General features: G+C 28.8%; 1 pseudogene; it reads left to right on the top strand.

Moving 5' to 3' along the window:
* The first annotated feature begins 24,106 nt into the window (after positions 1-24,106).
* LOC122850899 overlaps positions 24,107-27,946 on the top strand; it is a 32,583-nt pseudogene continuing 28,743 nt past the window's right edge.

Below are 27,946 nucleotides of genomic sequence, written 5' to 3'. Positions count from 1 at the left end.
ATCGTTATTTGAGCAAGGAATTGAAATATTTGATGGTAACATGACAACACGTATTTATTGATGCTTGGTGATAATTTGAGTATACATTCTCTTCTAGGTTTTAATGAATCTTTTAGCTCAAATTACTTTTGCCGTTTTTGTATGACTCATAAAAATATGAGGCACAAAATAACAAACGAACGTCAATATGTACTCTGAAATCAAAAAATGTATAATGAACATTTAATAATACTCAACAAATCTTTAACTGGTATAAGAGAAAATTTTACATTTCATTATACGAATAATTTTGATGTTGAGAATGTGCAAAAACTTGGCCATTGATGTAATGCATGATTTTCTTGAGGGCATTTGCCAATACGACCATAATTCGATTTTATATCAATTTATTTGTTTTTAAAAAATTTACTTTGCATCTATTGTATCTCATAATAGCTAGCTTGCCATTTGACAAAAATATAAAAAATAAACCGGTTGAAATTGACGAAAAAAAAATAAAAATTGAGTTTTAAAAAATCCGAGGTAGAAAAATTCTATATTTTATTAGCTTTATCAAAATTCTTACTTCAAGTAAATCAATATAATTTATTAATAATACCGTTATTATTTATTTTATTGATTTTATTTTTGAGGTCGAATAATAACATGAATTGAATTGAAATTGAATAATTAGCTTTTTTGACAGCCAAGTTACCATAATAATTCTTGACATTAAAAAAGTCCTTCAATATATTTTTAACGACTGAGTTATTTTGAAGTTTCAAATAGTTTTAAATATTTTCAATTTAACTGATTAATTTAAATAAGAATTAATTAACTTTTAATTGAGTTGTAAACAATAAAACTTGACAGTATATAATGAACATGTATTATGTCCAATATTTTTTTATCGTGGATTTTCCAGTTCTTCTAACTGCGATTTCAACCCACGGAAAAGTAACATAATGCATTACATTGACTAAATTTCCGGAGTGATTCCGAAGTAGTTACTTTGGAAATCACTTCGATCCTACTTTGATTTACAAATATTTTCCCACCTGGGATGTCTTTGGCTGAAATGTTATCACAAGTTAATTATCTAAGTCTTATTATCGGTCTTTATATTTAAAAAAAAAAATGATAAATATTGGGATTTGTATCTAAGTCTTGACAGAATTATTTGTATTGTCACAAGTACGGTCATACCAAAAAATGGATATCTGATATTAGGAACCGAGTTCAAAGAATACCTTATATTGTGCTTAATAAATTATTTCTTGAATCCACGAAACCAACTGTAGGGTTCACACCCTGACTAATTGCTGGAGTTTTTACTTTTATATGTGAATATAATTGTGACCATGTGACAGGTTGAGGTTATAAATAAAGTAGTCACTTTTAAACAAGTAATGTTATGTTTAATAATAATAATAAATAAATGTATGATATACAGTAATGATTATTAACTAAGCCAATTGTAACTGAATTGACGGTAAGTATTAATTGACTTTATAATTAATTGTTTGACAATAGACAATATTAGACGTCCAGTCTAGACATGAAAATTTATAGTCGAGTTGAATCAGAGTCAGATACTCAGATCTGAATGTAGTAGTGTAGAAGCACTTAGTAACAGCAACAATCGATCGTAATATCGATTGTCAACATAGCTAATTTCAGTCACTAGAGTGCTATCTGGTGGACAATATACTCACTAAACGTTAAGGCTTAAGTCACCATATAATTTAGGCTTTATGTCCAAACACAAACACATTATTATATTGTACACTACCGGTGAATGAAGAAGTTGTTCGGACCTTTATGGAATTTATGTTCTATGAGATTTGAAAGTAAGCACCACAAAGGTAAACGAATTGCTGAATCATCTGTAAATAGAACAAACGTCTGTTCAACGATTGCAATAAGAAATCAACGAACACTCAATAATTATTTTATACAGAAAGACAAATTAAATACATTACTTGTATTTAATTAATCAAATAAATGACTGTTCAAGGACAAGCAGAAGCTGAGGAAAAAAAAATATTTTATATTTCAAAAATTGGTGAAAAAACCCAGTAAAAATAATGAATATTATTAAAAAGTGAATACAAATTTTTTTTTGCTCTGTGCCTCCGTATTAAATGCATTTTTATATTTGAATAAAAAGAATTTTTCCTCACTGAGGCATTTTTTTTACTACTTTTTTCCAAGCGTTTGCGGTGGTAAAGTGAACTATTATCTCACTCTCCGCTCCACACGTCTTTTTCACTTTACCGTGCGTAACTTTCATTTTACCGTAAAAATCATTTTACCGGAAGTTTCGGTTAAAGTGAAAAAGACGTGTACAGCGAAAAGTGAGATAATAATTCACTTTACCACAACAAACGCGTTTGAAAAAGTAGAAAAAAAAAATGGCCACGTGAGGAAAAATATATGTGAGATTAGGGGGTTTTTTTTCAATTTTAAAAATTATAAATTTCTATTTTCAAATTTTTTTGGTAAATTTATGTTTTATTTATTTTTTAAAATCATTCGATTTCAAATAAACCAAATATACGGGAAAAGAATGGGTTATTAAATAACATATAATTTATATATAAATAATAATTTGATATAAATGATATTTTAAAATTTAAATAATAATCATTAATTTGATGTGTTGAATTCTATCTTTCATTTGCAATTATTCCATTTAATATAACCTTCAATACGTTGTCTCTAGATGTTTTTGGATGATGAAATAATTCTTTGGCTGATTAGGCCAAAGATTCATAAATCATAATTATTGATATTCATAGGCCTGGTGTTGATTATTCTCCATTATGTGATTTTGTGTGTATTTAATATTGTTATATATGGGGCATTCTTAGTCAAATCACAAGGTCATCTGCCTGACCCCCTACGATATTAATATCATGAGCTATTTTTGGTTGATTTTAGGCTGAAATTAAGCCTCTAATTTTATTTGTACATTTTGATCAAAAATAAAAACTAGATTTTCCCTTGGTAAATTTTCTGTTTCGGCATTTTTAGAAACTTTTTTTGCTGAAAATAAATGCAAAAATAGTGATATTCAAGATGATGGAGTCTAGAAAAATTAATGAAAAAATCTAAAAAAATTAGAGGCTTAACTTCAGCCTAAAATCAACCATAAAATAGCTCATATTATTAAAATCGTAGGGAGTCAGGCAGATGACCCCGTTCTTTGACTAAGAATGCCCCATATATTTTATTAAATGATGTTGTTAGATGTTATGTAATTATTCGCGATTGTGATTGTTTTATTGATTGCTGATGAATTCAATTCTGAATGTGTTATCACGATGTGCAATTTTGTTGTGGTTGATGATCAAATAACTATTAATATCAAATACTTTTTGGCACAGAATATTGTTCATATATATATATATATATCACTTTTAATTGTATTTCCTTTATACTATAATTCTATATTTTTTCATTTATTTTTATGTTACTTAAATAGATTTATATCTGTTTGTAATAATTTTTCTTTTCTGTGCTTCCACACTTGTTGGACGCCTTCGACATGTCAAAGTCTCTTCTGTTTTCTTTTCCTCTTTTTCCTTTTCGTTCACTCAGAAACACACAACATACATACATATTCATATTGTCGGCATAACGATAGAGAAATCACTATTACTATATAACTCAATATTTAACTTGACGAAAGTTATGATCTAGATGAATATATATTTTATCTATATATATTAATAAAATAAGTGAATCAATTTAATACTAATTATGGATGTATTTGAAAAATATAAAATACTTGTTTTGTACAATGATGAAAAAAAATGTAATATTTCTTTTTTTATTTTATTTATTATTATTGATTGGTTAATTTTATTTTTACAATGTTTTAGATGAATTTTGGGTTCAATAAAATTGTTGTAAATTTATAATAAACATGGTTTAATTTTTACGGATAAATAAATTCTTTTTTTTTATAAATCTTTTAAAAGTCTTTTTTGTCTAAAAGATTTATTAGAGACAAAGATCTTATAGAGACTTCAACATAGTCTTTCAGCCGAATCGGATCCGGAATGGCTAAGGTAATCCGGATTCGGGTTTCCTGACCCTTTTCGGATCCGTTATGGCTAAGGCTAACTGGATCTGGCTTTCCTTCTCTTTCCTGATCCGAATCGATCTGGATTGCTGGACTCAAATCGAAAGGTGCCTTTTTTTCCAAAGTCAACATCTGGGTTCAGTTAGGTTTGGCTAAGGTAAGCTGGATCCGAGTTTCTTGACTCTTTTCGGATCCGAATCGGATCTGGGTAACCGGACTTGAATCGGATCCGGGACGCCGGACTTTAATCAGACTTCATTTTTTTTTCTAAGTTATCTCCGGGTTCAGTGAGGTTTGGCTAAGGTAAGCCGGATCCGGTTTCTTTTACTTTTTCCTGATCCGAATCGGAACCGGTATTGCTAAGGTAAACTAGATCCAGTTTTCCTTACTCTATCCTGATCCAAATCGGATCTAGAATGCCGGACTTAAATTAAAGTTCGATTTTTTTTCAAAGTTAACTTCCGGGTTCGGTAAGGCTTGGCTAAGGTAAGCCGGATACGGTTTCCCTGATTTAAAACGAGTTTAACTGAGAAGAATTTGAAAAAAAAAAAAAACAAAATTAATTTCAGAATGTCATTTTATTTTTTGATAATATTAAATACATTGTTGCCTATAAATAACATTAATCATATCAAGTTTTTCTATTGTAATTTATAAATAACTTTCTACGTTTGTAAATGGCTTTTGATTTTATCAATTCCATGTACGCAGCCGTGATCGATAGGATAGTGTCGCCGACTTTAAATGCATGAGCCCTGATATCGATCCACGTAGGTTTCAGAATTTTAGTTTAGTTTAAGTTGAATTTTCTAAGATATGAAAATTAATAATAATGATTGTTAAAAAAAATAATTGAAAAAAGCACATATATTTTTTTTTTTTTAATCAAAATTCGGATCCGGTTTGAGTGTAAATTTGGATCCGTTTTAAGTATAAATTCGGATCCGTTTTGAAAATAAATTCGGATCTGATATAAGTATAAATTTGGCTCCAGTTTAAGTATAAATTCGGATCCGGTTTAAGTATAAATTCGGATCCGGTTTAAATATGAATTCGGATACGGTTTAAGTATGAATCCGGATCTATGCTGGATATGCATTTTGCAATCCGATTTTGCTAAGGGGTCCTTATTACAACCGGATCCATATTCCCTGATCCGATCTGGATCTCTACCGGCGTTACATTCGGATCCGAATCGGATCTGGTAAACCGGATTTGAATCGTATCTTATATCAGGTAAACCTGATCCGAATCGGACCAAAATTTCCACTCGGGTTACCTGGGAGGGTACTCACAGTCAAGTTCATAAGATTCTTTAAACGAAGATTGATTCCATCGATTGTTGAGTAAACTTTGTAACGCTTATTGATAACTTAAACGTGAAAAGCTTCTACTGCGTTCAGTGGTCCAACGAAAAATTGGCAATAGTTGAAGTCTAACTCCTGATCCTTGACACTTATCGTTACGCTCGACAACTTCTGTTTGTATTTCTTCAGCATTTTTTACATGTAAAAAACAAAAAAAAACCAACGACGTTCATCTATTTTAAATTTTAATGTGAATTTTCATAAACTTTTTGTGATTAAAAAAGCTGTTGAATTTTTGAAAAAACCAGAAACTTAGAAAAAATAAGGAGTTCCCTCGCCGGGAATTGAACCCAGGTCTTTTGCTTACCAGGCAAAGGCCTTGACCTCTATACCACATGGCTTCTTATTTCTTCTAATTTTCATCAAGTTAACACCGACGTTCTTCTATTCGTCATTTATTTTTTTAAAAAGTATTTTTCATTAAACTTCACGTAATTACACTTTTGAAGCTTACCCAAATGCTAGACAGGCATTTATTACTTATTTTTCTAGGATGATGTTGATGATTTATTAATAAATTTTACGATGTAATATCATAAAAACAACTATGTTCTGATTTTTTAGTATATATTATTCAGTTTTGTAGAAATTTGTACAAAGAACCCTGCTTTTTTCACATTGTATTCCAAATTATTCACGTTTGAGGCATTGATATTCACTGAGTTGACCTATATGCAAAACATGTTAATTTTACTAGGTAATACGTGATTTACAAATTTTTTTTTTATTGTTATAACAAAAAAAAAAAGACTAAAAAAACAGTATAACCCAGTAATAATAAACTACATCATAAAAAGGAACGTGAAATGAAATCTCTTAAACTCTACTGTGTTACCACGTGATTTTTTATTTGTGCTTGTCCTTAGTATTCTAATTTATAAAAATGAATCGCATATGTATGAAGATAAGAAGTAGCTAAGGAAAAGATAAAGCTGAGGAATTAATGTAGCCAAAAAAATTAAATGGTAAGCTACATTAATTCCTTAGCTTCATCTTTTCCTTAGCTACTGCTTTTCCTAGGTATTTTATTTATTCAACAAATGCAGCTCAATAAAATAATTAGTCATCGTCATTAATTCCTTAGCCATATTTATTGTAATAAAATAAAAGAATTTTCGCAAATAGCTGAAAAATTAATTTGAATTTCAACACAATTAATTTTAATAAGTTTCATCCTTTCCTGTCACATTTCCGAAATAAATTTCAATACTAAAAAAAAAATCAATTCGATTTCAATTTTTCAATATTTTGAATGTTTACATTGTCATTTATATGTTCATTTTTTAATGTATTCATTTTATCAATAAAAAAATTTATCTTCCTGTAGTTATTGAAGGTCATTCTAAATGAGGACCAAAATTTTCTACCTTCAACATTAACGCATGATGGCTTAGGGGATAACGCACTGGCTTTTAGAATATAGGTTTTATACGTTTAGGTAGAGTTTCAAATGCAATGTTATATTGTAACAAAAATGAATCAGAGAAAAATCAAAAATATAATATTTAAAAAAAAATAAATTATAAATTCATTTTCACTCTGTGCCCTGTATATATTACTTTGATTTAGAAGATGAATAAATTCACACTTTGCTGTCATTTTGCGTGAAGTTCACTTTATAACAGAGTAATATTTTGTTGTTGGCGTTTGGGTACACTTTAGGGGTGTAACAGAGTGATTATAAAATGATTTATACGGTATAATTCCATGAAAAATTCATTCAGTTTCTATAGAGTTGTCAATACTAGCTCGTTTTCTTCGATCACTACTCATGAGATATGGCAATAGATGAAATATAACTGCATCTGCGTTTTTTAAAACAGTTACTTATAGTCATATTAAAGTATTCAAGAAAAAAAAACAAGAATTAAAAAAATTTTTAGCAACGAATTCGTTCTATTGAAAATTGGAAATTTTCAAAACTCCGGCGAAAGCCCGTGTGGTTTATCTCGATTATTTCAAATTCATTACAGTTTAATTTTCTTTACAATTTTGAATTATATGATTGAATTATTATTTTGTTTTTTTCTTTTGCCCTGACGTGCGCTGTCAGCTTATGTACAAAAATCGAAATACAAATGGAACAAATTTGAGGTTATACTTCATGTAGGTATTAATATCCATGATTTTATTAAATTTGTTTAAGAAATTTATCAATACAAATATTAAAAAAATGAATCGTTCAATTTACTTTTTTTTTAACTAAACAAATTTTTTCTTTCAAACCATTTTGTTCAATACTTTTTATTTATAAAAATTTCTCCATGGCATTTCTTTTTTTTTTTAATAACGTGATAATTTAAATAACTATTTTATCGATCAAGCAAATTATAACCACAGCAAAGAAACTTTTGCGCATGCGCGCATCCCTTTTTTGTCAAAAAACAGTGTTAAAATTTAAATTGTTAGTTGTTTATTCTTTCCATAACTTTTGAACAAATAAACATAAAAAAATTTCGTAATGCCCAAGGAATTCCTTATTCGGCTTATATTTATTACTAGACGCACCGTGCGTCAGCGCAGAAGACCAATTTTCGTCGTAGAAAGAGATAGAAAATGAGACAGACAGAAAGATCAAACGCGACGAGATATACTTTCTACAAGACCGACTTTTCTCGTAAACTATGTTACCTACATTTCATTTATCGGCATTTTTTTAATTTATATAGAAAATTTTTTATATAAAATGAATTTTTTATGCTTGTAATTTATTATAATGAATTAAATGACTACTGACAAATGACTAAGAAATAGATAATGCTTACCTGTTAATTTCTACAAAATGAATATAGCCAAAGAAAGTAACGGGTATGTAACTTCCTTCCCTAAGACATTTTTCCCATAGCATTTTGTCAATTTAAAAAAACAAAAATCTTTGGGAAAATAGCTGAGGAAAGAAAGTTGCCACATGTTAATTTATTAAGAATTAGTTCAGCCAAAAAAATTGACATGTAGGCAACATTCTTTCCTTAGCTAATATTTTTTCCATAGCTTTTTATTTATTTGAATAGACAAAAAGCTATAGGAAAAATGGTAGCTAAGGAAAGGATGTTGCCACATGTTAATTTTCACAAAATTAATTTTGCCAAAGAAATTAACATGCAGGCATTTTTCCTATAGCTTTTTGTCTCTTTGAATAAATAAAAAGATATGGGAAAAATCTTTGCGAAGGAAAGGATGTTGCCTGCATGTTAATTTCCTTGGCAAAATTAATTTTCTATAAATTAACATGTAAGCAACTTCCTTTCCTTAGCTACCATTTTTCCTATAGCTTTTTATTTATTTAAATTGATAAAAAGCTATAGGAAAAATGGTAGCTGAGGAAAGGATGCGGCCTGCATGTTAATTTCTTTGGAAAAATTGATTTTTTATAAATTAACATGTAAACAACTTCCTTTCTTAGCTACCATTTTTTCTATAGCTTTTTGTCCATTTAAATAAATAAAAAGTTATGGGAAAATATTAGCTAAGGAAAAGAGGTTGCTTACATGTTAATTTCTTTGGCTAAATTAATTTTTTATAAATTAACATGTAAACAACTTCCTTTCCTTAGCTACCATTTTCCCTATAGCTTTTTGTTTCTTTAAATAAATAAAAAGCTATGGGAAAAATATTAGCTAAGGAAAGGATGTTGCCTGCATGTTAATTTCCTTGAAAAAATTAATTTTCTATAAATTAACATGTAAACAACTTCCTTCCTTTAGCTACCATTTTTCCTATAGCTTTTTGTCTCTTTAAATAAATAAAAAGCTATGGGAAAAATATTAGCTAAGGAAAGGATGTTGCCTGCATGTTAATTTCCTTGGCAAAATTAATTTTTTATAAATTAACATGTAAGCAACTTCCTTTCCTTAGCTACCATTTTTCCTTTAGCTTTTTATCAATTTAAATAAATAAAAAGCTATGGGAAAATATTAGCTAAGGAAAAGAGGTTGCCTATATGTTAATTTTTTTGGCTGAATTAATTCCGTAAAAATTAACATGTGGCAACTTCCTTTCTTTAGACATTTTTCCCATAGCTCTTAATTTATTCTATAAAATAAATTACAATTACCTTTTTTTAAGTCATCAATTGCATTTAAAATTAATAAATATACTTTTGTTTATTTTATTTTAATTCATTTCCGAATAAATCTGCCATTGAGCTGGTAAAGCAGGTTCGAGACTGATACTGTCGAAAATAAATAGGATTACCATATGAATGCAACATAACTAGACCTTGTCTGGGGAATTGGGAGGAACTAGATTGCAAAATAAGCCGCCTCGGATTTACACGTAGTGCTGGGGCCCTGATCTGTATAAAATAAACAAATTTCGTTAAATTCAAGACTTTTTTCTTTCTCTTTACAAAACAATTATAATTTATAAAAAAAAGTTTTTTCTTTTTTTGAAAATGTTTTTGCCAAGCATTCTGCCTGGGCATTATTAATGGTTTTTCCCAAATAAAATTTCAGTATTCAAGATATATATTTTACATTAGGTGGGGTCAAGTTTAAAGGTTTTTTTTCAATAGTTCAGACTTAATTACATGCGCCAAAAATATTTTCTTCTTGTCTTTCTGGTATCACATGTTAATTAATATACTTACAATCAGTGACGATTTCGAATACTTAACACTTTTTTTGTAAAAAAAACTTTTTTTTCTTTTGTTGAGATTCAATCTACTTTAGATAATTCATGACCATATTTAATATTTTTTCTATACAAGTAAAATGGTATGCCTCCATGTTGAATGTATTTTTTTAATTCGAATACAGCTGCATATTCAATGAGCTGAAACTCTGCTCCAATGTTTTCGTCCTTCTCAACGAATAAATCAACCCATCCCGCCCACAGCCGCACACAAAAAGGATCTCAGTATTCATAGCAATAAACGAGACGTTCATCTCAAAGGATAGTTATGATGAATCACGTAGAGTTGACAATAATGAGGACTGTTGTATAAGTAAATAGTGTTCAAGATAACCATTTTTATTATCCTATAAAACGTATTTTAACGATTCAGTTCTTTTTGAAAAGACTCGAATTTTTTTCTTCTTTGTCTTTAGAGATATACATAATTTAGTTATGATATGTATATTTTTTTTTTTTTGTGTTCATCCGTAACAACATGAACACAAAAGTGATGAAATTGTAGTTACATGACCTCCTGATTATTTTTGTTGAAATATTTTTTTTTTAGTCATTTTTTTATTTCTATTTCATAAATTTCTTCATATTCTCAGTTTACAAGCGGTAGAGCTCAAATGTGGAAACTTAATTTTATTTATTTATTTATTTAATATATTTTGCATAAATTTAGTAAAAAATTTTTTAATTGCATATCAAAATTTAGGAAATTTTATACGAAACTTTTGTAATAAATTTGCACATTCTTGTAAAAATTGTTTATAGAATCAATAGTACACTGAGAAAATTTTTTGACGAAAAAAAGAAGAATATTTCTCGATAATAGAAATAAACTTCTTGGCAAGAAAGTTTTTAAAGGAAGAAATAATTTTTTTTTTATAAATTATAATTGTTTTGTAAGGAGAAAGAAAAAAGTCTTGAAATAATCGAAGTTTTTTTATTTCATACAGATGGCGTTTTGTGTCAAACGATAAATCGTTTTCATCAAGAAAAAAACTTCTAAAAAGTATCCCCACCACGCCCTGACACTAACACTACTACGTTCCCTATAATAGACTACATTCTTGTTTCAAACGGCAGGGGGTATTTTTTAAGAAATAAACTTCTAAAGTTATGCCACTTGGTGTTTTCATTTAAACGGTGGCTGTTTGTAAAAAAACAATCGTCATTTATTTAAAACGATGTAATGTTTGTGTCAAATGACAGATGATTTAATATAAACAATAAAAGTAATGAATTAAATAAATTATAATTTGTTACAAACAAAAAAGCGTTTTCAAGGAATTGATTTTTTTGTTTGATACAAACGATTTTTTTTTTCTAATCAAACTAATGATATGTTAAATATGTTAACTCTGCATTATCTGTGTGTGTGCTTCGTGCGGGCGACAATCACTCACATTGCGCCCTTGATACACAATACTCTATTAACAGAAACACACTTCATTTAAATTTCGGTGATATAATGTCCTTGTTATTATTTATTGACAAAATTAATTTTTCATGTGTGAATTTTAATTATAATTCGAATTGATTAAGTATATTATTTATTTATTTTTTATTCTATAATTCAATTCATCATTGTTTTATTTAATTTATTTAATCTTTAAATTAAGTGAAACTGAAACTGACAAGAGAGATGTTAATCGTGCTAAAATGCTAATGCAACTGACTTTGACCAAAGGCTCAAGGTACTGGCACAGCCCTTGACGCCTTGGTCTACGTGTAAAAAAGCCAAAAATCTAGAAAGAAAAAATTTAATCTGAAGATTAAAAAATAGGTCGATCGGCGTTATATTATTAAATTGGCGTTATAATATTTATTGATAAGGTTTTATTAAAAAACTAAAATAAAATGTATATATTTCATTTATTTGACAAATAAAATTTTTCGGCTACATAACTTAGCTACATCTTTTCCTTAGCTACTGCTTTTCCTTAGACTTTTGTATTTACATGTCAATTTATTTATTTATTTATTTATTTATTTATTTATTTATTTATTTATTTATTTATTTATTTATTTATTTATTTATTTATTTATTTATTTATTTTATTTATTTTTTCTCCGTAAAAAATCTTACTAAAATCATTATTAATATTGATTTTTTTTGAATTTATAATTATTTAAAAATATCAAATCAATAAAAAGTTAGTAATATATTTCGATATATTTTACCTTGAAAGCTCAGTATCTCGAAATCTGTTAAAGGTACGATATTTCTGTTTGAACCACAATATTCCTCGTAAAAAATACTAATAAAATCGATTTCAAAATTTTTTTTTATTTTTACTAAACTATTTATCTACTAAAAAAATGACGAAAAGAAAAATTCAATATCATCTTTCTTCGATACCTCGAAAAGTATTTGAGATATCGAAGTTCTGCTGCGACCAATATTTTTTGCTTGCAATGACGTTCTAATATTACTCATAAAATCTTGTCTCTATGAATATCGTAATCTTGCTAAAAATCCCGAAATCAAAAATAGAAAAAGCTTTTGCGGCACGGGTTAATGTTGAGTAAAAATTCTGAAAATTTGAGAGAATTTTTTTTTATATATTTCTAACTAAATGAGGGGGTGAGAGTGATCAAATTCCACCATAGCCTTTTTAAGGACGACCCTAATATCTATATATATATGTTGAATGGCTACTTTGGTGACATCTTTTTTTTTTTTCTGAAAACGATGAAGGACATCACGATAAATAGTGTCTTTTCGAAAAAAATTGAATATACTCATTTTTTCTAGAGATACAGGCAATAAAGCATAATGTGTCTACTTTGGTGACACTAGTAAGTAAGTGGTGTCGCTACTTTGGTAACATTTTCTATGTCACCAATCGAGCCAATTCTCCTATTACATATACATACTGATGTCACGAAAGAAACCACATGTTATATAATAATGAGTTTATACGAATAAATATATTAATTGTCTAGATTCGTGACTTTTTTTATACAAAACATCAGAGCCCACGAAATTATGTTCAGACTTATATAATTAAAGTTTAGGTGATAGAATTTTAATAGTATTGATTTAAAAAACGTTCAAACTAGTGTTTGACAAATAATACGTATCATTTTCAAATTTTGTCTTGTATTTGTCGTATGTTTTCCGTAGTAACGTACGAGTTTCCGAATATCTATTTTCTATAGTTTTTTACTTTCTTTTCTCAATTATTGCATGGGTCAGGGTCAGGTAATGTTAAAACCAGTGTCTCAGAACGAATCTCAACAGTTTCAAACCTTATGCACGTGATTTCTGTTTTTCTACTGTCACCAATCTAGCCACTTGACATGATTTTTAAGTTTCGTCCAGTCTAAGAAAATTAAAGCTTCCAGAGAGGTTATATTAGGATCGAGGTATGGGATATGACAAAAAATGTCTAGTTCTAGTCAATGAACGTCGTTTATTCTTTGTTATTGTCGTATGTTGTCCATAGTAACGTACGAATTTCCGAAACGTCAATTTTCCATAGTTTCTGATTTTTTTCTCAATTACTGCTCAGGTCAGGGTGGAGAAATGTTAAGACCAGTGACTTAGAACGAATCTCAGCATCTATGAAACTGATTAACGTGATTTCTGTTTTTTCACTGTCACCAATCTAGCCACTTGAGAGGATTTTTAAGTTTCATCCAGTCGTACTAAAAAACAGGAACCACCTGATAACTAACTGTCCAAGAAACGTAAAGCTTCTAGACAAGTTGTATTCGGATCTGTCGTATGAAATATGAAAGAAAATATTTAGTTCTTGTCAACGAACGCCGTGTATTCTTTGTTTTCGTCGTATGTTTTCCATAGTAACGTACAAATTTCCGAAACGTTAATTTTCCATAGTTTCTGATTTTTTTTCTTAATTATTGCTCAGGTCAGGGTCAACAAATGTTGAGACCAGTGACTTAGAAAGAATCTCAGCAGTTTTTGAGCTGATTAACGCGATTTCTATTTTTTCACTGTCACCAATGTAGCCACTTGACAGGATTTTGAAGTTTCGTCCAGTCAAACTGTAAAAGAGAAACTCCCTAATAACTAACGCTCTAAGAAACTTAATGCTTCCAGAGAAGTTTTATTAGGATCGGGGTATGGACTATGACAAAAAATGTCTAGTTCTAGTCAATACACGTCCTTCATTCTTTGTTATTGTCGTATGTTGTCCATAGTAACGTACGAATTCCCGAAACGTTAATTTTCCATAGTTTCTGGATTTTTTTCTCAATTATTGCTCAGGTCAGGGTCAAGAATATTAAGACCAGTGGCTTAGAAAGAATCTTAGCATTTTTCAAGATGATTGACGCGATTTCTGTTTTTTCACTGTCACCAATCTAGCCACTTGACAGGGTTTTTAAGTTTCGTCCAGTCAATCTGTAAAACAGAAACTCCCTAATAACTAACGGTCTAAGAAACTTGATGCTTCCAGAGAAGTTTTATTAGGATCGGGGTATGGACTATGACAGGAAATGTCTAGTTCTAGTCAATAAACGTCCTTCATTCTTTGTTATTGTCGTATGTTTTTCATAGTAACGTACGAATTTCCGAAACGTTATGTTTTCATAGTTTCTGACTTCTTTTTTTGATTTTTGCAAGGGTCAGGGTTGAGTAATGATAAAACCAGTGTCTTAGAACGAATCTCAGCATCTATGAAGCTGGTTAACGTGATTTTTGTTTTTTCACTGTCACTAATCCATATAACTCTTGGGATTTTCGAATTTCGGTCAGACAAACCGACAAAAAAAAACTCACCGATAATGTTCAAAAAACAGAAAGCTTTCAGAAAAGTTGTATTCCGATAAAGCGGATTAAATTTGACAGAAAATCTTGAGTACCAGGCAACAAATGTCGTGTATTTTTTGTTTTTTCGGTGATTACCGGGATTGTCATAATGTTTCTCTCATTACGCAAATCATTGTTACCATTTAATACAAACATCAGTAATTGAATGTTACTAAACTAGCCGGACGGTATATACTGGCTAGTTTCGTAACTGTCACCAAACAGTACAATTGGTCACGAAGTGTACAGTTTCGTGACTCACCTCGTTATCAGCGAATAATTCATAGATATGATGTCTACATAGTATCTTCCGATATACAATACTTCTTAATAATGTTTCCAATCGATTCAAATAACGTTATATAGTTTCAATGTGATTTAAAATCTTTTAATTTAAATTACTGAATCTTTTAGCTTTTTTACCATTATTTTGTCTTTATATTCATTTTTAATATTTCTAACTTCTTTAATTATAATCGTTATGGGTTGAATAAACTATAAAAGTCATCTTGAATGTTTGTAGTCCATTAACTACACAATTATTGAGGTTTCTGATAAAGCGGCATATTTCGTGACATATTATATATAATTCGAGCAAAAATACAAGATACAATTATCAACGTCCTGCAATTAGCCGCCCGTCCGAAGCCTGAGAAAATGTGAAGGAGGCGATTTGTGATTACTTTCAAAATTACTCGATTAGTTTTAAGAAGTATTTACACAGCGTATTTCCAGTAAATAATAATGATTGAACTACTGAAAAAATGATTGAAATTCAAATCATTCTCAAGTGAATTCACTGGTTGAATTACATAAAAGTAAAAGTCATTTTTTAAAATGAATTTTTATTTGTTTATGCGAATTAACATTGTAATAGTAGCTGATTCAGTTTTTTTATCTAAAAGGGTTTTCTTGTGGTCATTTTATACGTTATCAAAAAAAAAAACTAACATCAATTACTACTTGGATTATTTTTGTGTACACATATATACATCTGTATATGGCTAGATCCACGTGAATTTTAAGTCCAAAAATCGAGTTCACTTGAAATATTTTTTTTATTGTTCTCGAGCGAAAAATATTGAATACGGATTTTTTTTTTTTTTTTTTCCAAAAAATTTTGACTTGTGATTTTTTTTAGTTTGGTTTTTAAGGATTTTTTAAGAAATGTACCAACTTTTGCATACTTTTTACTCAAAAACTATTGACCTTATTGAAAAAATTATGGAGACAAAAAAGTTTAACTTTTATTTATAGTTTACAAAAAAAACTTTGAAAAATTGTTTAAACAATTTTTCCACCATTATTTGTTAAATAAACAATTGAAATCGATTTTTCTTAAACTTGGACCCAATTTTTTTTTTTTTTCATCGATAAATAATCCTTAAGATATAAGAAATTTTTGAGCAAATTATAGGTTTAGCATTTTCATAACTTTTTGAGATACAAATAAATAAAGAGTGAAAAACACGGTCCACGCGCTGTTTCTCATGGAAGTGTATATCCATATATAGTCGAGCGTTAAGTATGAGAAAAAAAAAAAAGTGGGGGAAACGAGATCAACTACCGTGTCTATATATTATCGGCATAAAGCTAACCCTAACTGTTTGCGCCAGGATGTGGACTGTATAAAGGGATGAAATAAATGTGACAGGATATGATAAATTGTGGTTAAATAATAGTGTTTATTTAATAGGAAAAAATATATACAAAAGGGTGATATTACTCAATAAATATACTCTGCAAAAAGTTGTATACCTTTTGCCCAACGTGAAAAATAACTCAAAAGTAATTATACTCGGTGTGTATCACAAGGTATAAATGGATGAAAAATTGTGGTGGGTATTGTAGAATAACTAAAACGCAAGTGACTCCAGACTGCAGCTTGGAGGCTTGCTTGATGTTGAACTCGGAGTTGGCCGGAGATCCTCGATGATGAACGAGAGACTCGAATAGTCACGGCTACGTACGGTGTAAGCCGAGCGTTGTTGTGACGACATGAGAGTTTCTCTAGTGTGCGCTGATTGGACAGTGAATAACAGAGATGCGCAGTGGTTACTGGTCATCTCTGTGACGACACACATTAGAGGAGGTCTCGTGAACACTAACCCTCCAATTCCTTAGAAATTTATTTTAAAATATGATTGATTAGATAAAAATATTTTGTCTTCTGATAATCCTATTAAATTAATATCAAGCTTTTTAATAAAAAAAAAAAAAAGATTTTTTAGATGTATACTTTTTTTTAAACTTCAAAATCAATTTCAGAAATTGCGTTTTTCTTGATAATTCCTTAAAAACTCAAGACACTCTGATAAACATTAGAAACCAAAATTAAATCGAAGCAATATGGCTTCCAAGTCCAGAGCAATTCGACAACATTATAAAATAAAATTGAGCAAGAATAGTAGAATGGTGTGAAAGAACCTTTATATCAGTACAGACTACAGTATTCAATATCGCATCGATGGTGCGCGCGCCATATGTTGTTGGGATTATTACAGTTGCAGAAATTGCGTTTTTCTTGAAATTTCTTTCAAAAGTTAGGGCAATCTGACAAACATTATAAAATGAAATCAAATCAAAGCAACACAAAGCAATATTGCTTCCAGGTCCAGAGCAATTCGACAACACAATAAAAATAAAATTGAGCAAGAATAGTAAATTGTGTGAAGAAACCTTTAGGTATATTTACAGTATTCAATATCGCATCGATGGCGCGAATTTAATAATGATACTTTTAGCTATGTTTACAAGTCACATGTTGTTATTGTTTATTTTTCTTTTCATTGAGTTTAATGAGTTTTTTTTTTTAACTTATATATGAAAAAGTATTTATTTTTGAATATCTAAATCAGCTGCAGAAGCATCTGTTTATAGAGCAAAAAAGCTAACATATTTTTAAATACTATTTTTGACTTGTTCATCTTTTTGTGATGGTTGATTCACAACTATTTTGTAAGTTTGAGTAATAAATATTAATAATAATAAAATGTCAGATAAAGTGAATAATATTTAAAACAATGATGCCCAAGACATATTTTTGATTAAATGCGTCAATAATATTAGATTCACAATTACGAATAAATGAAAAAAATAGTATATTTCGATACAAGGTTCCAAAACGGCGTTTTGCGCATTGCGATATAATCGTGGAACACGAGCCCAAAGTCGAGATTTAGACGAGACTTTGGGCGAGTGTTCCACAAGATTATATCCGCCATGCACAGATCGCCGTTTTGGCACCGAGTGTCGAACACTATTTTTCGTCACAAACGACATGGAAAACTCGAGACAATAACGTCGATACTCGATATTGAGCGATCAACGTTGCGCCCCTTGACATTCTTACGTTGTTTAATAAATTAGGTTACGTTTACCTTTTTTTTTTTTTTGTTTTTTATTAAAAATAATTTTTGGTTCACACTATTATTTTTATTTGTTGTGGAAGACATCATGTCAAGTAATAGTAATGCTTATGTTCGAGTTAAAAAGCCAACATTGAAAAAATTAATTAAAAAATCGACAAAAAAACTGATAGAATCATTGACAGTTACTGATGATACATATAAATTAAATGTAGCAAGTGTCAAACGACATTTTGTTATGAAACAATTATCTTTAAAAATTCTACCATGTAACGATGATAATAATAATAATAATAATAATGATACTAACAAAAATTTGGATGTTCGTCATAAGACTGTGCTAGCTTTAGAGTCAAAATAATTATCAACAACATTACCAGTCAATCAATGTATAGCTATTAGCTCAAAACAAACAGCACGTTATAATCTTTTTAAGTACACAAGTCATCTTCACACATTTGTTGTGCAGTGATTTTCTGGGATTGATTAAATTATAAATAAATTGAATAAATTTGTCATATGTCCATTGAATAAATTTGTTATATGTAAACTTGACATTTTGATTTGGATTTTTCAGGCAACATGTCTAAGACAGTGGTATCAGCTTCATCCACTAACTTTTGTAAATAATTATAGATTTCTATTTATTCATTACACATTTTTAATAATTTTAAAAACAAGTTTTCAAACAATAAGTCAATGATAATTTCACATATGTATAAATTTTTTTTCATTTTTGGTCAGTTGACATATGGTATCTAACCTAACCATGAATATATTAAAAAAAATAATATGTATATGAGTGATAATATAATAATAATAATGATAATAATAATACATAAATATAGTTCACGTATTCCCGGTAGATGACTTCCAGTGCGCAAAATGTCTGACGCTAGATGGCTTTCGATGTGAAAAAATTTTGCTCATCGATGCAGATGTTTTGCGCATGGTATTTCTATCTTTGGCCACTGCCTTTGCGTATCGATAGAAAAACAGGGATTTTGGGACCCTGTGGACGGTGTGATTTCGAGTGTTTTCCATGTCGACGTGGCGAAAAAATTATCTTTAATTCAAAACGTACTTTATTTTCTTCAAAAAGCTGGCTTCTTAAATTAAAGTAGATTGTTTTGAATAATGTAATAATGTTTTTAAGTCGAGAAGCAAGTCGATTCTGTTCAAGAAGCTGACTTCTAAAGTGAAGTGATTGACTTGAATTTTGACATATTGGTCTTGAGTCGTGAAGCAAATTGTATGTTTAAGAAGCTATTCAAGAAGCTGACTTTTGAAGTTATGACAGTCATGGAATAAAACATCAACAGATTATTTTATGAGATTTCGTAGAGTTATCAAAAGTAGTTTTTTATGCTTTATATGAAGTAGCTATGTATATTTAGTCATAAGTTGCGAATTTCATTTTTTCTGGTGACAAATCCCATATAGCAGCTCAGCCTTCGGGTTCTAGCTTCTGTAAAATCTCAAATCGGAGTAAGCAAAATAACACGAAATATATATGCTTGCATGTATGAGAGAATTTATTCTATTATAACTATATTTTCTTTAGATAAACTACGATATTACATAAACTGTTTTCTCACTAGAAAAAACAGTGTTCTGAGTGTGAATATGCATTTGTCTCGTCTTGTCTCGACTTTAAAAGATAGTCTCTCATCTCGAATATTCTCGTCTCTCGTCAGCTATATCTCTCGTCTCGTCTCGAATTCTCTCGGTAAACAATTCATTCTTAGTAGTTTGATTTACAATATAAACAATAGATTTATTACTTTGATTTTATTATAAATTTGTTTTTAATTTTTCAATACACATTTATTATGCTTAGATATTATGCATTTGGTTATTCCGGTAATTTTTCTGCGAAAAACAAATATAATATGGAAAAAAAAATATATGCTATCCACCGTACTACATAAAAACAAGAAGCAATATAAATAATATTATAATCAACATTGATGAAAAAAATCAAAAATTTATTATAATCGATTGAACAAAATTATGAAAGAGTCTAAAGTATAATCACTGGACCAAAAAAAATATTATTGAAAACAAGTGATATAAAAGGGGTCAGAAATGTATTATAAGTATATTGAAAATATATAAAAAATAAAAAAAATAAAAACAAAAACTAAATTATTTATCTCTCGACTTTTATCTCGCATATCGACATCGGTGCCTCGTCTTATCTCGTCTCTCGCGACGAGAGAAAATTCGTCTCTCATCTCGAATTTTATCGTCTCTCGTCACCTATCTCTCGTCTATCGCGGCATCACTATTTGTGCTGGAAAAAGTCACCCATGTCGTCACTCTACAGTTAGAATTATAATAATTAAAACTCAAAAATACTTATGACTACATTCAAATGATTGACATTGCATTCTCTTTAAACTTCCAGATATTTCAGTAGAATAGCACATCAATGAAGGTTCGTCAATGGAATAACATATTACTTGATTCAGAGAACAGAGAGTTTCACCACAGTTACGTCTTCCACAAAAAAAATATTTCAACATACTTAATATATTCTGGATCCATCATCATTATTGTTGGGCACTGCAATGGTAAGATCGATTTCGATTATTCAACTTTCACACTAAGTAAATAAGACTTTTAAGAAAGTAAAATCAGTCAACTTTGATGTGTCGGCGGCAGGGGAGCTTCTTAATTTTTTTCCAAGTTTCTGTTTTTTAAAGATGACTGTTTGCATTTTATCTAGTTTTGACTAGTTTTCTCAAGTTCAAAATAAGAGGCTTAGTTTCATTTCATGAAAATAATTTTTTTTCCAAGTTTTACGGAGGCTAGGAGCCAAAGACTCAGTCGCAGTATTGTATTTTATAACGAAAAAAAAAAAACGTTTATAACTTACAAACTAATTGAAAGAAAATCATCGTATTGGGCTTAAATGATGCGTCTTCAAAAACTCTATCGCCCGCATTATGGGTTTTTTCCTCTATCTTCAATAGTTTTTGAAGAGAAAAAAAAAAATTTTTAAATAAAAAAAAAAGAATCAAATATTCAATTATTTTTCCCAATTCAAGGCCAAAAAAAAAGCCAAATATCTCATAACGAAGCTTTGTGAGGACTTCCATTAAGGAGGTTATGCACAAATTCATTGCGGGTGTTGCGAAGCGCTTTTGACGTCACAGACAAAACTGAAATCCGGCTACACTGTAAAAAAATAAAGTGACAAGCGCCTGCACCCCGTATACAATATATGGGACTGCGGGTATGTGTGCGTGTTTGAACATGCCATACGTTGCCACATCTAATTTTTGTAAAGTTTATAATTAATTACTCATTAATTAACCGATCAACATATGAAAATTTTTCGCGCAATTAATAAAAGTCGGTTTCTAGTATATAAGTGATTTTTTTCAAGACTTTTTCATCATTTTTTCTATCTGAAAAAAATGGTTGAAATCTCCATAAGAGCCAATGTTAAATAATATTTTCAATAATTAATTACAAAAAATTCAACCGATCAACATAAGAAAATAATTATACCGTTGTATTCAGAATGAAAAGATCTATCTGTGTACAAAATTTCAGAACATTCTCATTATATTTAAAAAAATCAATATTACAGTTGCTGAAGCAACTGTGCCTTCCTTTCGGGGGGAATTTTAATTTCAATTTTTAGTCTATTGAAAATTGAGGTAATGAATAAAAATGATTCGTGAATAGAAATATTTATTTTTTATTGTTATAATGCGTAAAGTTTATTTAATTTTCGTTCATTTTGCTTGTTCCTTCTAATGGGTCATCTTCATTTCCGGAATCGCTTTCTTCTACCTTTTTAAATTCCTTGTTTTTATTTATTTTGTTGTACCATGATTTTACTCTGTGAATGTTTAAAATCTATTTATAAATTTCCATATTATATTTTATTTCTTTTACTTTACTTTTTCCCCTTTGTTGAATTAGGATTTAGTGTTTTTGTCGTTGTCGAAGTCGTTGTTGAGTTTTTAATCTTTTTATATTTATTTTTTTTCAATTCTCTCAGTGCTATCACGTCACCCTTTTTTCCCTCAAAACTTTCTGCCTCTTCATTCCACATATTTAATTCAATCTGAAATATATATTTTTTAGTAAATTTAGTATCTTTAGTTAGTTTTTTTTTCATCTAAATTTGATTTTAATTCGTAATCACTGCCGTCTGCTAATGATATTGTTCTTTTTCTTAATAACCGTCCCGTCATTGAATATATAAATTCTACTTCCTTCAGTGCTATTATGATTGCGATTATATCTATAAAAAATCAGTACCAGTATTAATAATATTGTTTTTTTTTTATTTAAAAATAATTTAACCTGTAAATGAATTATTCGGTAAATGTACGATTTCTTTTATTTTTTTAAACTCGGAATTAATTTTTGGAATATTTTCATTCTCGTCTTCGTCTTCCAAGTTTATACTAGACTCTACCGGTATCATTATTTCTTTATTATTTATCGATAGGTATATTTCATTAACTTTTCTCACTAATCCTCCAGTGATTGTATATATTTTGTTGATCTGTAACATAGAATAATTGATTATTTCAATAATCATTCATTTTAAAACATTTTTTGTTTGAAAAATTTCATTGATCACTGTACTTCAATTAATCCATGATATTTTTCTTTATATTCAGTGATTTTCCCTTTAAAATTTCTCATATTTATCGTATTTTTCTTTATATTCGGTGGTTTTTCTCGATATTTTCATATATTTTTCTGTATTTTCCTTTATATTTACTGATATTTTCCCATTTTTATGGTATTTTCTTTTATATTCAGTGATTTTTCTTTATGTTTACCAAATTTATCGTATTTAGATTAATTAAGGGACTTTTTCGGGGGTCTACCATGGTTGGGGGGGGTCCAGCTGAAAAGCGAAAACAATAGGAAATTAAAATTCCCTAAAAAAAAGAGTGATAGCTGCATAACCTCCTTAAGGCCTAGTTTGATGTCTCCATCTTCATTATCCCGAAAGTTATAACGGTTTTTAAAAAATTAAAAAAAATTAGATATTGAATAACTTGACCAAAAATTAGAATAAAGACTCCGTATTAGGCTCATATTTTGCGTCTCAAAAAACTCTACCACCCGCATCGTGGGTTTTTTCCTCCATTTTCAATAGTTTTTGAAGAAAAAAAAAAGAACTTTAAAATAAAAAAAAAAAATCAAATATTTGATTTCTTTTCTCAAAAACTATTCAAGGCCAAAAAAAACCCCACATTTTCTACAACAGAGCTTTTTAAGAACTTTTAACTAAGCCGGATAATGTTTCCATCCTCATTATCCTTGAAGTTATAGCATTTTTAATCAGTTTTTCAACAATTCAGAAAAATTAGGCAATGAATAACTTAACGTAGAATTGAAATAGAGAATTCGATTCCACGATAAAGAAAGTTTTCAAAGAAAAAAATTAACAAAACAAATTTTGACAAAAAAAATCACGATAAAAAAAATCACAACAAAAATTGAAAAAAAAAAATTTACACAAAAACATTTGTACAATGTCAAAATTACAATCGACAAAATTACAAAAACCAAAATATATAACGACAAAATTACTTTAATATCAATATTTAATTTGTTTTTTTGACAATTATGCGTTTTTATGGTATATCGAATACTAATTTATCGATATCATGAAGTTCCTCTATCGGTAGAAGATGGTACCGTTTTGATGTATACTATAGTATACATAGTATATAGTTAGTAGTCTTGACTTGATAATATATTGGAAAAAAAATATTGTTGAGTATCACACGTGGTGGAAAAAAAAAAATAAGTCGAACATAATTTTTTTCGTTTTGTTTTCACAATGCCATTAAATTTATTGCGTAGCCAAAAAAGTAATTATCAATTAATTAATGATGGATATAATAAAAGTTCGATGTCAAAAAGAAGTGGAGTGGTTTCATGGCGATGTGTTGGTCTCTCGAAATATCATTGTCATTGTGTTGCTAAAACTACAACTGCAACACGTAATGGTAATTATATTTAGCTAAAGCAATCATTATAAATTTGTAGATGATGTCATTTTTTATTTCATGCATTACAAGTTGAACAAGGTTTAGTTGATGTTTATTTGAGTCAATTAGAAGTTGGTATCAATAACAGGGTCAATAAACGTGCTAATCAAATAAAAAAGGATTTTCAAATAAAATATGTTGTAAATCAAGTCATCAATAATATGACTAACAGAAGTATGTTAAAACATTTACGTTCTATTGTCAAAGCGATTTCCATTTAGTCTTTATTTTTTATATTGATTTTTTATATTGAAATTAATAAATTATATGTAAATATAAATAAATTCTAAAGAATGTTAATATATGAATTTAGTTTTTTGTTATTTTGTCGTTATTTATTTTGGATTTTGTAATTTTATCGTTGTTTTTTTGTGATCATTTTTTTCGTCAGGTAGCCAGTCACCACAATCTAGTGACTAAGTCAAAGATTTGGATGGTTAAATAAGGTAAATAGTGATTGTTTGGCTACAATTACAGCTGAGTAAAAAATCTAGCTAAGAAAAATAATGTAGATATTGATTGTTTGGCTACAATCACACCTAAGTAGAAAATCTAGCTTCATAAGAAATCTAGCTAAGTGCAAAATCTAGCTAAGTAAAACGATGTAGATATTGATTGTTTGGCTATTATTAAGGCTAAGTAAAATATCTACCAGCTGAGTAAAAAATCTAACGGCTATAGATATAAGAAAAATAATTTAGATGAAATATTAAATTTATTATTTACAAAAAAAAAAAATTTATTATGACGTAATCTTTTTTTAAAATTTTTTCTATCATGATTTTTTTTGTCGTGATTTTTTTCGTCGAGTTTTTCTTGGAAAATTTTTTTTGACATGTAACCGAGAATTCGTAACGGGATCTTATTTTGCGTCGCAAAAAACTCTATCGCCCGCATAATCGGTTTTTTTGCTATCTCCAATATTTTTTGAGAAAAAAAAACAATAAACATGAAAATTTTTTTTTGAATAATGTTATTATTAATAAACCGTAAAATTTTTTAAAAAACCATAATTTCATTATATCTGAGAAATTAAGACACCCGAGACCCAAGCCGGAATATTGAAAATTTTTAATTTTCAACGGGTAACGCGGGCCACACGCCCCAACAAACGTTACCAGATCTTTTTTTTTTAATTTTTTTTTTTTAAAGTTTTTTTTCTAATTTTTTTTATAATTAATTACAAATATTTACCTTTTTCACATTTTACCCAAAAATTTGGCTAGTGAAATAAACTAGATATTGATTGTTTGGCTATTATTAAGGCTAAGTAAAATATCTAGCAGCTAAGTAAAAAATTTGGCTGGTAAAATAATGTAGATAGTGATTGTTTGGCTATATATAAGGCTAGGTAAAATATCTAGTGGCTAACAAAAAATCTCGCTTTTTACAAAAAAAAACGAAGTCCCTTTTTTTAACTCGGCAAAACTACATAAAATATAAAGAGAACCACGAATGGTAGAAAGGCCAGAATGGACGATAAGTCACGTCCCTCACCGCGGGAGCGCCCCGGGCCTGAATTCCGTCGTTGCCTTAATTATTTCAAATAATTTTTTGTAATTTTATTCTTTAAAATAATTTAAAAACAGTTGTTCAAAACTGTGGACTTTAATTTTAATGAATATACTTGTGTTTTGCGTATTCTAAACTTGATTGTAATAATTGTCATTGAAAAAAAAAAAGTTTATAATATTGTTTAGAAATTGAAAACTTGAGATTTTCCCCAGAATAGTTTTTTTACTTTTTGCCAATAATCAAACAGAAGAAGTGAAATAACATTAAAACTAACATACTAACTAACATTAAAACATTTTACACAAAATTATTTCTATAGTTTGCAATTTATCGAAGCAATTATTTTTATTTTGTCAAAACCAATGACACCATTCAAACAAACCAAAAATTGAAATTATTTCAACAATGGCATTGCGTCCTAACAGCTTTTTTTGATGTTTCGATGAAAAAATTTTCAAAACGATTGAATTTTTTCCTCAATGTTATCGTTAGACCTACCTAGATTCTTGAGGGCGTGTCTTAAAAATGGTGCCTATAAAATAAAATATATTACATTCTTATTTTTTCGTAATATTGGAGGAAACTCTTTGCAAGAACGAAATTTTTTTTTATTTGGTAGTTTGCATGACTAATCCGTACACTGAAAAAAATCACCGATGATAAGAAAATTTCTATATTTTAATTCTCGATAGACCGGTTTTTACTGAAAAAATACTAAACAAGTAGTGACTATCTTGTAGATTGTATTTGGAAACTTTTGTTTGAAAATTAGTGAGATTATAAAAAAGAAATACATTTTTTTGGTAGGGAAATTTAATATTGAACAGATCTTACATATATTTATCTAAAGAAAATGCCGTTTTCTCTCAAAATTAAAAAATTTACATTCTGATGAGTATATTTTTTTCATTATGCATTATTGTGTTATAACAATAATACAATAATAATAACAATGTACATTGAAAAGTTTTTCAATAACAATAAAATAATTTTTGCTACGTTATACGGTCCAACAAAATTTTAGATCAGTATACATATTTTTTTTTTTCGAATAATGATTATAGTCCAGTAATAATGTTTCTGTTCAATTGTAGAAAAAATAACATCGAAAACACTATGTTATATCATTAATGCACAGTTTGAAATCATATCTGAATAATGACACACCTTGTGGAAAGATGGCAAGATTATCTGTAAAGATTGGATATACTGGACGTTAATTTTGTCGAATTTATTAGAAATGGCAATTTCTTAATTAAAAAGGATGATAATAATATATATTGATGTAGGAAAGCATAATATTTAGAGAGAAAACAATCAACAGACAACGGACTTATTCTTCTGTTACCATTGAGATAAATTTGAATTTATATTGAGATTTATATTGAATTTATATTGAGATTTATATTGAGATTTATATTGAGATAAATTTGAATGACTTTTGACAAAGAAAATATTATTTCTACCACAAAAGCTCATAATTTTGGCAATAGTCAAATTATTTCGTAAATTATTAGAAAAACAACGAATGAAAAGTCGAACGGAGTTATATCCAAAGATACGAAATTTCCTAAAAACAAATTCTCTTTATCTAGAATACTGTCGATGCTCAGTTACGAATGGTGCCATTTTCTCGGAAGATTGAAAAGTTTTACGTCCAAATAATCATATTGTGTGCATTATATTGCTGAATTTCATTTATAATGGTCAATAATTTTTTTGGCTATAGACGTGAATTTTAATGTCGAAGATTCTCATAATATCAAAAGAATAGTTTAACTTAAATTCAACTAATCTTCAGGTAATCGAGAATTATAGTTAAAATCATGACACCAACTATTTGTCATTATCCAAACAACTATATTTATGAAGCCACTTATAGAAGCAAGCTTGATTATAAGTAAAGTACTTGGAAGTAACTCATATATAAAAAAAATGGGAGAATTAGTGGCAGAGACTTGAAGCTAATTTAGTCGAGCGAAAAAGACTTGAATTTACCGCAGCAAGGTAGATCCGTCGTCGAGCAAAACCCCTCTTACAACAAGATCGGTACATCTGAATCGTAGGTCACACGAAAAAAGATCACAAGTGTTGGACCCAACTCAAGTCTGATTTACGTTCAGTTTGTTCATCGCTTTTTTTTTTTGTGGTGAGCAACGGTTCTGGGGGGAAAGGGGTGACTCTAA

The sequence above is a fragment of the Aphidius gifuensis genome, linkage group LG3 (genome assembly GCF_014905175.1).
Source record: "Aphidius gifuensis isolate YNYX2018 linkage group LG3, ASM1490517v1, whole genome shotgun sequence".
Lineage (NCBI taxonomy): Eukaryota > Metazoa > Arthropoda > Insecta > Hymenoptera > Braconidae > Aphidius > Aphidius gifuensis.
Note: the sequence above shows the minus strand (reverse complement) of the source record. Positions and strands in the feature narration are given on the sequence as shown.